We start from the raw sequence: 12,192 nt of genomic DNA, 5'->3' as shown, positions 1-12,192 counted from the left end.
TAAATTTTATCCTGTAATATTTAAGTGTGAATATAGAGAACTTATATCAAAGAAATAATATAATAAAGAGACATGATTTTCTTCCTAAAGAGCGCGTTACTTGAATGTAGTCATCGGAAATGGTCCGACGTAATACACAGCAATCCAAACTTGGAACAGTTACTATACATACATATATATGAATATGTTCCAATGTATGCAATGCATAGAATGAATAGAATGAATCGGCAAGGAGAGCGCTAATGAGGATTAAAGAAGTTCCGCGATGAACGATTTCCTATTTCCATAAATTATGCTGGCGTATACGGCATATATAACGATTATAACGAATATAATGCTTTCATTAACAAGCGAGCGCAGCATCCCGGGGTAGACACTCGCGTGCGAGTCTCTGTGGCACTGAATGAGCTCGTTTGTTCGATAAACAGCGCGACCAACAGCTCCGCTGAGCGTTTGATCAACGCCCAGCCGTCCTATTAATTAAATGCGACCGAGTATCACTTCGTTAGGAGTATCCGATGCGTCATAAAGGCGCGCGCGTATACGCATGGCGGAGGGGAAGAAAGAAAATAAAAAAAAAAAAGACGGCGGGGTACGCGAGGTAGAAAGCCTCGTAAGAAGGACACGATGCAAATAGCCATGGAAACTGCCGCGGGACTGGCTCGTTAACGCCCGGAGTTATGGCCTGTCCACACCGCGGAGAGAGCAAGGTGCGGAACCTCCGGCTGTGTAATTTGCAAAATACTAATTACGCGTTCGCTACAGCGAACGCCGGCGCGTGCTTCGAGTCGTTTACACCTCGCTAATCCACACAAAAATGGACACTTCGCACGTATATTGTTACCCTTGTTAATGCCCAGGCCCGTTCGGTCTGCGCGCCATATCGGAGGCGCCGCGCCGCGCCGCGCCCGGCTATGACGTTACACGCGGCAGTGTGCATAAAATATCGCTCGTAAAAGCGGACGCTGGCAAGAAATAGGAAGCGACGTAAAAAAAAATACATCGCAATGAAAAACGCGCAATGGGCGTACGAGCGTACCTCATGCCGCTTCGAGAATTCGTCGAGGAAGATCCTAATCGTTTATCCCCGCAGCGAGAGATGATCGAGAGGCAATCGGCGATAAGTCGAGTACAAATCGCCGGGGATTACCTCATATCCACGGATAGAAACGAAATCCATTTTGTGGGATTCCGCCGTTTCATGTTTGAATTCCGAGTCACGTTGAATTCGCAGGGAATACGCGATGCATACATAGGAAATCTGTGCGCAATGTCATGTTTACGTCGAGCGGCCGAGTGCTTAGGAAACGTTTGAGTCGTTTTGTATTAGCGCAGTTGCAGTTGCAGTTGCGACGTTCGATAGCTTTAGCATCGCGCGCGAGCAAGCTTACCCACGTTCGGGGATACGATTCTCGTATACCTATGTAGGCATATATAAACGATGTATGCCGTACCTCTCGTTCTATTCGCTGTGCGATTGGCGTATACGGCCGACGCGCGAGATGTGTTACCTTTAATGATAAAGCCGTTGTTATACGTGTGCCGGCTGCTAGTGCCGCATATGTTAAACAGCGATGCATTACCATAACCGACGTACCACGGCTCCGCACCGCTATTCCCGATGCGAATGGCAGCTTAAAGGCACGGCAACTGCCGAGTATACTTCGTGCTAATAATACAGAACGCATCGGAATGCATCGGAAATGTCAGAGGGAGAAATGCAGTGATAGCATGCAGTAAAGCATAGAAATAAAAAAAAAATCTGAAATTTAATAGGCGGCTGTTGATACCTCCCGTTACACGGGACAGCTAATCGCGCCAATAAAGTGAGTTTATTTTTTATCGCCAATAAAAAGTGTCGCTATTCTTTCCGAACAAAATTTATTGTCGTTAGAGCTGATTTTTCGATGTAATTAGCTTCTATAATTTTTTATATTATATTTAAAGAATTAATGAGACTCTTTAAATACGCATATAATGGAATAAAGATGAACTTGTTATTTTATTACGAAATTTGTGTTATTTAAAATAAAGCTCACATTTAAATGCTTATTAAATCATACATTTTTCCCAAGAATAATTTTTCGAGCACGGAGTGCTTCACGGTTAAGTGCATGAGCGTTCAATCGTAGTTCCTTTATATGTCTTAATAGGTCATCTATTCATGGAAGAAATAAAAAAATGTAGAAGATGGAGAGATATCTTGTTCTGAGTTCAATTCTGATTAAATGCACCCGCGCTTCCGAGAAATACTTCTCGGTTCTCTCGCTTACGTCAAATGTTTCTAGGTTTAAGGGTTTGGGCTGGGCGTTGATGAATCAGTCGGAAAATTCGATTATATATACATATGTATAGATTATGTATCAGAGAACAATTTGTAGCTCATAAATCATATTTGTGAAAGCTGGTTTGTGAAATAATAATGTACCCTCTAATCAAACCTGTTATAATTGCAATAATCTAATTGCACATGAAGGTAGTTATAATTCTCTTCTTGTAATAAGATTGTTAAAGGCATTTTATAAACCTTTTGCACGTGCAAAAGTCTTTCGAAATATAATATACGTACGTTGAGAAGAAAAGAGGATATGTAGCCGATATTCAAGTTTGATTTCCGCCATACGATACCTGTTGCTGCTATCCACGGGATACGCCTAGGATACGTAGCTGATAGCTGCCATTAGTATACGTGACGATTATTTCTGCATGCCCCAACAACGATTTCCTGATACCAGAACGGAATGCAAATTTCTCGAGTTTGAGCGCGCCGTGCTACAATGAATTAATATTAACGACGATATCGTTTTCGCCCCTCGAGGCACGATTCTGCTTGCCATTAGACAATCTAATCCAGTGCTGCAACCTTTTGAGATCACGTGTCCGTCGCCGCCGCTGTCCACGTATCGAAGCGCGGAGTGTGTTCGGAGAATAAATTAGCAATTTGTCTGCTAATCCGTTAGTCCAGTATGTTCACATACACGTGACTACCACGTATTATCTTTATCGAATCTAACATACTCGATGAAATGGTTGGCGCGTTTATAAAATATATAGAAAGTCGAATAGAAATCATGTGTCAAGGAATCATGGAGGGAAACGTTTACATCTCAATATATGCGTACTCCGCATATATTAGAGTATCGTGCCTGTACTGTTACTCCTTCGCGTAATTTCATTCACAGAAAATTGATTAAAAAATAAATTTTTAAATTAACAAACTGCTGTCTAAAATAATTTTTCAATTTGAGGAATATTTCACCGTACTTCCTCTTCACTTTATTTTCGTGACTGCAACTGCATACCTAAAAAAATATTGTATAACTGATTTATTTAGTGAGGAGCACGCAAACTATAGTTATGAAGGAAACGATTAACCCTCGCAGATATTTATTACACTCTTGAATTAAAACTTGCCTCCAAAACTTATAATCTTAAAATCTCTCTGTTAGACAGTCGGGGAGAGGGTAAGGGGTAGTAAGGGAAAAGTTCTCCACGCTTGAACTTGGATGAAACTTTGCTCATATCCGATGTTGGTAGCTGTAAAGAGTGGCTGCAACCCTTCTTGCGAAAAATCGCCACACTCTTAGAATATCACAATCTCTTTTGTGTACAAGATGATTTATCATAGATAAATGCCGTTCTGTGTGAATACCATGTTTGCATCAGTATAAACATTTAAGAATAAAAATTACCTGCTGCTTTGAGATTATATTTCGTACGTGCTACAGAGAAAAGAAAAAAAATACTTTTCGTAGACGTGAAAAATCTTTTGGAGACTTTGCTTATTATTTCACTTTTATTTATTAGCTTGTATTATTCTGCAAATATGCGATTTTCATGTTAAATTTTGTAATTATAACGAATATGTGTATAATCATTGCATGCATAGGCTGAATTATAATAATCGTGATAAAACTGTTCAGACATGAATATCGAGATCACATACTATTAGTACCATAATCACAATATTATAGTATAGCTACAATGTATTCATTCTTGTATTGTATGTATACTGATGAATAAATTAACATAATATGTATATTCCTGTAATAATTGGTAACAATTGTCTATATGGTTATATTATTCATACATGAATGACGAGACTTAAAACAGTATTCGTTAAAAAAATATGCTCATCAAATAGTAGAAATCTTATTAACTTATTATTCTGAATTTTATAACAACAAATACGTTAGATTAATATACTTTCTTTAATGGAAGTTTTGAATTCCTAAATTCACGGTAGATTATGAAAATTTTGCGTCTCGCGCAATCGACGTCGTGTCGGATCCAAAAATTATCGCGCCATAAAAAAAGAAACGTTCTGCGATTTATTTTACATGCCTGGTTTGAGAACGTACTGTTTTATAGCGAGATGGCTGCGCCACCAGACAATTCACGCGATATCTTCGATCGGCAGCCGGAAGATGCGCCCGTGGAATCGGATGCTAACAGGATCCTCATAAACGGGGCTGGATTTTTTATTTCGATGCGCGAGTGGATTTTATGACATTACGTCTCTTAAAATTTCTGGCATTCCGGTGATAGTGGGAACAGATTATTTATTCCTACTGTCGCACGATTATCGTCGCACCAAGATCTTTAAACTAGGAATGTGTCGATTTTCTTTATCGACGCATTGATAAATTATTACTGGATCCCTCGATCAGCGTAAGACGCGGGCAAAGATTTAACGGTCGATAAAAGGCCAACTGGTGTCTTTAACTCTTTACGGCAAAAATCGTATTTTCGACCCGATGGGAATCCAAGGTACGCTTATTGGTAGCAAACTTGTCGTGCATTTTCGCATAAAAATGTCAGCTTGCGGACGCGCATAATGTGCCCATAAACAATAAAATACGCAATAACGATAATTTAAAAGTCAGATTGCGCGACGGCGCGTAATACTTTTGCAAAAGAATCCTGCGTCTATAATTAAAATGGAGAACCTATGGCAATTTTATAAAACATTACGAATATTGATGCGTTATGAATTATGAATGAAAACATGGGAAACGTAAATTAACCCTAGACATACTCACTGGGGTGTTACGGGACCCCACGCGAAATTCAAATTGAGCCCCTGCCTTAGGAAGGTTAGTTTTCATACCGAGACCCTAACCATAATTCAGTTTAGTCATCCGGCAGTCGACCTCCGTCATTCAGCGAGTGCGTTAGATGCGTGCAGCAGCTGAAAACCGAAAAAGAAAATCGTTTGGGGTGTCCGTACACCCCAGTGAGTCATTTACGCTCGACATTTACCACAGTAAAGTATATTTCAGATTTTTTGTGAAATCGGTAACGAAAAATTTATACACTTTATAGCACTCCCCGGAAAAATTCTACCCCTGTTTCATATATAATTGTTTAAGATTCGGTCAATTATTTCATTTTTGCTGTTCTTGCACAGCAGCTGATTAAAACTTTGTAAAGTTTTTGTGGAGTTAATTTTACTGTTTCCATATACTTTTATAACTTTTGACTACCTTTCAAATAAATAATAATCGACAGAATCTGTTTTACTTTCCATTTCTTGCGATTTTTCCCATCCGACAGTTTTTCGTCATTTCCTCTATTTCAGATGTTCAAAGAAATATGTTTTTTTTTAAGAAACGAAAAAATCGCTTACATGCCCTTGAAGGTTGTCTATTCGTCTTTCAAAATCCGTTGGAAATTTTAAAATCGGTGAATTTTATGAAAAACTACAGCATTTTTTATAAAAATAGTCATTTCAGCCCAATTTTTGGTTCTTTTTCTTGTTTTTCAAAATTTTTTTACTGTTTTTTTTTACTACCGCAAATTGATGACTACTATCGTCTTCCCTATTAAACAACAAACAAAATTATCTATTATAAAGTTTTCTAAGAACATTCTGGAAATATATACACGCGGTACAAGTTTGGGGTATCGTGACACCCCAAAAATAAGTGAAGTATGTCTAGGGTTATCATAATAAGCTACATTGGACTTTCTTTTGTTTTAAATAAGCATTTGCTTACGAATAGTTGTATCTATCGATGAAGAAGAGACAAACAAAAATTATGCCCATAATTACATGCGTATTAATCGCTCGATTATTTGCTCCTGCGATTATTTCATTTCACGCGCAATTAAACAAGCGCACACATTCGTTTATTATTCGTAAATGAATTCTTTCGCGGTTATTTTTTACCTCTAAATACAACGTACAGCGCGTCTCGCGCTTCGAGGAGAAAGCTTATTGATGCGAAGACCAGGCTGGAGATTCTTAAGCATCAATAATATTATTTCGCGGAGAGAAGATTCTTGAACATCAATAATATTATTCCGAACTGCTTCGTTTGCCTCTTCGCGGTTACCGGCGTTAAAGAGTCTGAGATACGCTTGCCCCCTGGCCTCTTGAACGTGAATAGCCTTCCGACATATTTCCAATTAACAAGCAATCAACAAGCGCTATTTCGCGGCGCAAACAATCGTAATAAAACATTCCAGGATGCGGCATGGAGGAGCAGATGGGTGAGATTAGGTATCGGAGAAGGTCGGCTCTATCGACTTAAATCAAAAAAATTATGCGACGAACTTTTATTTTCCGCAACGAGGGAAATATTTACGAAGCTATAAGAAGCCGCGTTGTCTTCTCGGAGTTTCTAATATCGCTGTCTATATCCCAGATGTGTTATATACTAGGCATTTTGCACTCTGCCCCTACGTATGCTACCGTGCGACTGTAGCGACGCGTTTTCAATTAGCAGATGTTAATCGTACGTATTTGTAATGTATCTTCAATTAGCGCGCGATAGGCACGTATGGCGAACGTCGCCTAAATTATCTCGTGTGTTGTAAAATTTTTCGCGCGACATAAAACAGAGCCGGTCGGTAGAAAAGCGGTAGGTATTTGGCAGCGTGGTTTAATTAAAATACCGCGTGAATTTTTAACTGTTCCCCAATATTATTATCGCGTGCACGCGAAAAGTGAAAGCTGAATGGACGAGGTATTGAAAACTACAACGAGGGCATGATCTGTCGCGAAATTGATATATGTATATATAACTAATATTAAAATATTTTATCGTAATTGATTTTACATAACTCGGAGTACGTTCTTTTTATGTACGATATGGGGAAAAAACTGTTAATGATATCAGCGTTTCCCCGCGTTTTACCGTATAAGCACGTAACGACCAATCGTGGTGATTGCCACGAAATAACTGGCTATATTAACCATTCAATTACGCGAACGCAGGCATAGAGCATTTTTACTTGACACAAGCAGGGCGCACGTGTCTTCGTCGAAGCGTGAAAGATTGAACGCGTAGGACGCGCCCACGAAAACAGGAGCAGAAGGCTGAAAGTCGCCTGGGTGGAAGGTGGCGCCCGCAGGTTTTTTCAGTTTCTGGTAGCGCGAAAATTAGATTTTCGCAGTTCCTACTGGGGGAAAGCGGATGGCCGGAATGACTAACGTCCGCCAGACACCTTAATCAAGATACCATCCGTTGCTCGGTTCTCTCTTTAGAAGAGAGAACTCCATTAACATATTTCATTTCTTTAATTCGTACGGCGCGGCGCTGGTGCACCGCGCGTTTCATGGGGCATTAGCAACAAGACGAAGATTTGCACGGAAGGATGCGCGCATCTATAACACGCGGACGCGGACCTGTGCACCTTGTTTGCCGAGCGAAGTTGGCCGGTTTGTAGAATTTAGCGCCGATTTTACTTTGAGTACTTTGTAAAATTGCGCAAGCGACACGGCACCCGCGCTCTACGATTCAACACGTCGCGACTACGTATTTTTGGAGCTGTCTGAAGCGAATAATAGATACTTTCGCAATACAGAGCGAGGGAGCCAGAACGTTTCGTAGAAATAAAGGGTGAATAACAATGACGAGTTGATTTATGCTAAATAAACATCTATATATATATAGCCTATGTTAAATGATAAACTTCAATATAATTAACTTCATTACTTTAAATATATAAATTAATTAAAATCTTAACATTAAAACTTTTTGATTGTATATGTATTGCCTTAAATTCTTAGGTACTCACGTAATATTGTACTAAGCTAATTTATGAATAACCAGGCTTGATTCAATTCAAAAAATAAATTTTTAGTGCATAAAAAAATATATAATATGTATAGCCAAATATAATATATTTATGTGTATCATTATTAATTATATTAATATTGCACCGTCTGAATGAGAGAATAGAGGAAATCAAATATTTAAATAATAAAATATATATCTTCCCAAGTTCTAAAATCACTCGCAAGTTGCTGAGTGACTTGATTGCTACCATTTTAAAACATAATCGGTATCATAAATTGCAAATTACAATCATTTTATATTACCGTTCCTGGTAAATTAGATTTATTCCTATGCTCGCGTAAGACTTAATATCGAGATCTATATTCTTTATAGCGTTCGACGCATATTCATTTATAACACCGTGCATATAGACTATGAATCAGAGTCTGTAAGTAGTGAGACTTCAAGAAAGACTTACGAAGAAGAGGCGACGATTATCGAGTTACTTTATTCGCCGTGTGATCGTGATAAGCGCGCGAAACTTTTATGAAGTTGCTCAACCGCACGAGAATTTCTGGGTGTCACGCAAATTGACACGCCGCGCCGTCTCGAGATCCGGTGCTGAGAACGTTGAGATCGACGAGGAACCAAGGCAAGGGTCCGTACTTGGAATATGGGCTGTAAAAAAAGTGGGTACGCCCACCGTCACACAAAGTATATATCGGCGCTGAGCATCAAAGTAACCCTATGAACGCTTGCCAAGTCGCCGGTTCTTGATAGAGTTACGAGGTCGTCGCAGCTTCCTCCTGGGTCTCTCATTTCTCGCGCGGAAAGGCTAGTATAACGTAAACCTGACGTTAACACACCGTACTTTACTGCCAGTTTTACTGCCGGCAGAGATACGGTGACACAGCGACAGCAGCAGTGCGAGTAAGAAGAAATAACCGTACATTGATGCTCGCCGACTGCGTTAATCACTTTTCGTGTTCCGTACATCAGTGTGTGTGACGACACTTCATCCAAACACGTAAATAAGTGATGATGCGAATGCTCGATGAGCAATCCACGAATGCCAGTATAGAGTAGAAAACAAATATAAGTACAGTAAAGTGCAATGCATTTTTATTACTTATAGGCGTGTAAAATTATATCCAAGTGTCGTGTGAAAATCATGTCGAATATCGGATTCATTGCTTAATTGGAATTATATAATATTTAAGCAGTCGATTTCTCTTACAAATTAATATCATATTTGTGGAGTTTAAGGGATAAACAGTAGTGAATTGTGCAATGATAATTACATGAGATACGCAGATCTTATAAATACTCTGTTTCTTAATTGTACTGAGATGCTTGCATAAGAAACAAACGTAAAATATTATATATATGCATATGTCATTATCTACGTTCTTTAATTTAAATTAGTAAATATTCCATTTATTAAATATGTTCTATTGGAATGGAATTATTTTTAATCAATCTCATTATAATATTACTTTGGTATAATATTACCATTATATTATTAACTGTCATTATTATCATTATAAATAATATTATCATTATTAACTATTAATGGTACTTATATTAGAAAACATTATAATAATCATTATAACTTGTTTAAAAAATCTATTATATCTGACAAAATTATTTGTCATTATTTCGAATCGGAATTGTAATCACAATCTTCTCAAACAGTTTATTATAACGAGCTATTTTCATGTTGGGCGACATCTCACTCCGATTATCCATGAAGTTCATTAATACGCAGTCATGCTATTAATGAACTGAAATATTATGGCTAGATAATTATGTGTTAGATCTGACATAACAGTTATGAAAAACTATATCAATAAATCTGTGTACCATACACGTGTTTTTGTTCTATTAACTATAATTTAGCTTAGAATCGTTTATCACCTTACGTTTTCATTAAAATTCTTTGAGCGTTTTGTTGTGTTCGAAATACGTCGCACATTTCGAATTTTTTGACGGTATTCGTACTGGTATGTGCCTTCTTTTACTATTTTGTAATCTTAGGCGGAAAGGTTTCCGCTGTAGCAGTTTATTCGGTGACTGCAACATGACTGGCGCATTGCCAAAAATTACTTTGGATATATTGTCCAGCAAGAAAGAGGACGATTGAGATGAAGATAAATATATATTGAACATCGAATCTCAATTATTCTAATAAATACAGAAATTATTGCTATTTGTAAGAAAAAAAATTACCGACAGATAAATATCAATTACTTTAGAGAATATTACTTTAGAGAATATAAATAGGACTCTGATTGAAACATTAAACTTTATTAATAAAGATACAAATATATAATTAGGAATCGTAATTAAATAGACATAGCCAGAACTGTAAATCACACCTTTCAATCCTGAAAAACTCGAGGTAGCAGTTAAATCTTGATTTATGAGCAGATATTAAGTACGCATCAAATTAGTTGATGGCGCTGCCAACACATACACGCGGTCTGTCATCATCATCTTCGTCAATGTCAAATTTTCTTTCGCTTTATGATGAAACACGCGTCTTTGACTAAGAAAGTGTTGAAGTTTGTGTGGAGAGAAGACTAAAACTCTCGAAAGGAAATTTTAGAATAACAAAAGTAGTAGTAACACTTTCCTTACAAAGTTTACGTATATATTCATTGACACTCATGAATGTCCTATGATTTCCTTGACTTCTTGCCTTGGAAGACAGAAACAAAGCGACAGGAGACATACTGAAGAAGCTTAAATAGCCGCTAATTGACAAGAAACTAGGAACTAGCTTATTATACTTGAAAATCCATTTGGCGTATCATTTTATCGTCAAACAAAAAAAATTGATTTTCTCTCAAACCAATCCTTTCAGTTGCATGTACAGATGTATGTGAGTAATTAAATAAATATGATAATAAGATTTTTACTGTTCAAATTGTTTTAATTAAAAAAAAATTATACAATATAATTAATATAACTACAACAAATGACGAAATAACTGTTATTGCAACAAATTTTTATACAAATCTGAAAATTAGATTAAGTAATTAAGTAAATAAGAATTAAAAATTGTAATATATTACAGATTCATTTTTTAATCCAAGATATATGATTCTAAACGTATTTTTTGTTCAATTTTACGTATGTCTATTTAGAGTATTTATGCGTTTTAAATACCACAGCAATTTCATTAACACAATATTAATACAATATTCATACTTGTCAACATTTTGTCATTAAATTTCAATTCTTTTATTAATCATATATTCATGCAAGTACATTCGTATTCACCGGACATTACGACATGTAATAGCCGGCAAAGAATCCTGTTTATTTTCGACTGAATGCGTGCTTGAAATTTTTGAAACGCTCATACTCCTCAAAATTGGCCAATCGTCAAACAAACTATTTGAACGAAGCGTAAATAGATTCTCCCCTTGTCGTCTGGTTGTGCCATCATTTACAATGTGACGCTAAAATTCTCGTGAATTGGCCCTAATTATTTAGTGCACGATTGGGGATCGTGAAAATAATAAATATCATTATACTTTAATTTTCATCAAATTTAAATAATTTTTATTAAAAATAGACTGCTTTCCTCATATTTTAAAGCCAATTTTATTTTAATCAAATATCTACCTTTTGTAGAAGATGAAAAAGTCTACGCAATAAAAATTAAAAGAAGTCATCGCGATTATCAATTAAGAAATTAATAAGTGACAGTCTCTTGGAGGTGCACAAATACTTCAAATAAAATTGCTCAAGGCTACAATCTTGTTCTGTCGCAGGACACGTCTGAGCGGCGTATCTAACGTGAATTTTGAATAATCTTCCTAGGAATTTCCGAAGTTCATAGTGCACGATATTCAAATAATGTTTTGTAAACATGACTTTTATTTGATCATATATAATCAAATCAATCATATAATCGTGCAGCATCATCTTGCGAATAAATTATATTTTGTGCATCGATAAATATTATACCATTTAACGATTCAAGATCTTAATTTGATTATTACGGCATACATGACACTTCAAAGTACAGCGTACAGTTCTAATATAAACAATTACAGCACTTATCATAATATTATTTTTTTATATAGTTTTTATATTTGAAATCCAAGAACTGCACTGCTTGTTGGAAAACTGATTAGTTCAAGCAATTGATGAGGTACAGTAAGCATTTGGAAAT

The 12,192-nt window shown here is 36.7% G+C and overlaps 1 protein-coding gene and 1 long non-coding RNA gene across 4 annotated transcripts in view; one reads left to right on the top strand and one right to left on the bottom strand.

Annotated features, from left to right (window-relative positions):
* Window positions 1-12,192, bottom strand: part of Mesr6 (misexpression suppressor of ras 6) — a 618,760-nt gene that overhangs the window by 368,639 nt on the left and 237,929 nt on the right. The window lies entirely within an intron of this gene.
* The window catches only part of LOC139809519 (uncharacterized), a 30,960-nt gene continuing 27,278 nt past the window's right edge, over window positions 8,511-12,192 (top strand). The window contains exon 1 of one of the 3 annotated variants that reach the window (XR_011731120.1): window positions 8,511-9,110. This is a non-coding gene — a long non-coding RNA (uncharacterized lncRNA). The remainder of the gene's footprint in view (window positions 9,111-12,192) is intronic. The other 2 variants (XR_011731121.1, XR_011731119.1) reach the window with 2 other exon arrangements.

Source organism: Temnothorax longispinosus, chromosome 3 (genome assembly GCF_030848805.1).
Source record: "Temnothorax longispinosus isolate EJ_2023e chromosome 3, Tlon_JGU_v1, whole genome shotgun sequence".
NCBI classification, from domain to species: Eukaryota; Metazoa; Arthropoda; class Insecta; order Hymenoptera; family Formicidae; genus Temnothorax; species Temnothorax longispinosus.
The sequence above is the reverse complement of the archived record's forward strand: the minus strand, read 5'-3'. Positions and strand labels throughout refer to the sequence as shown.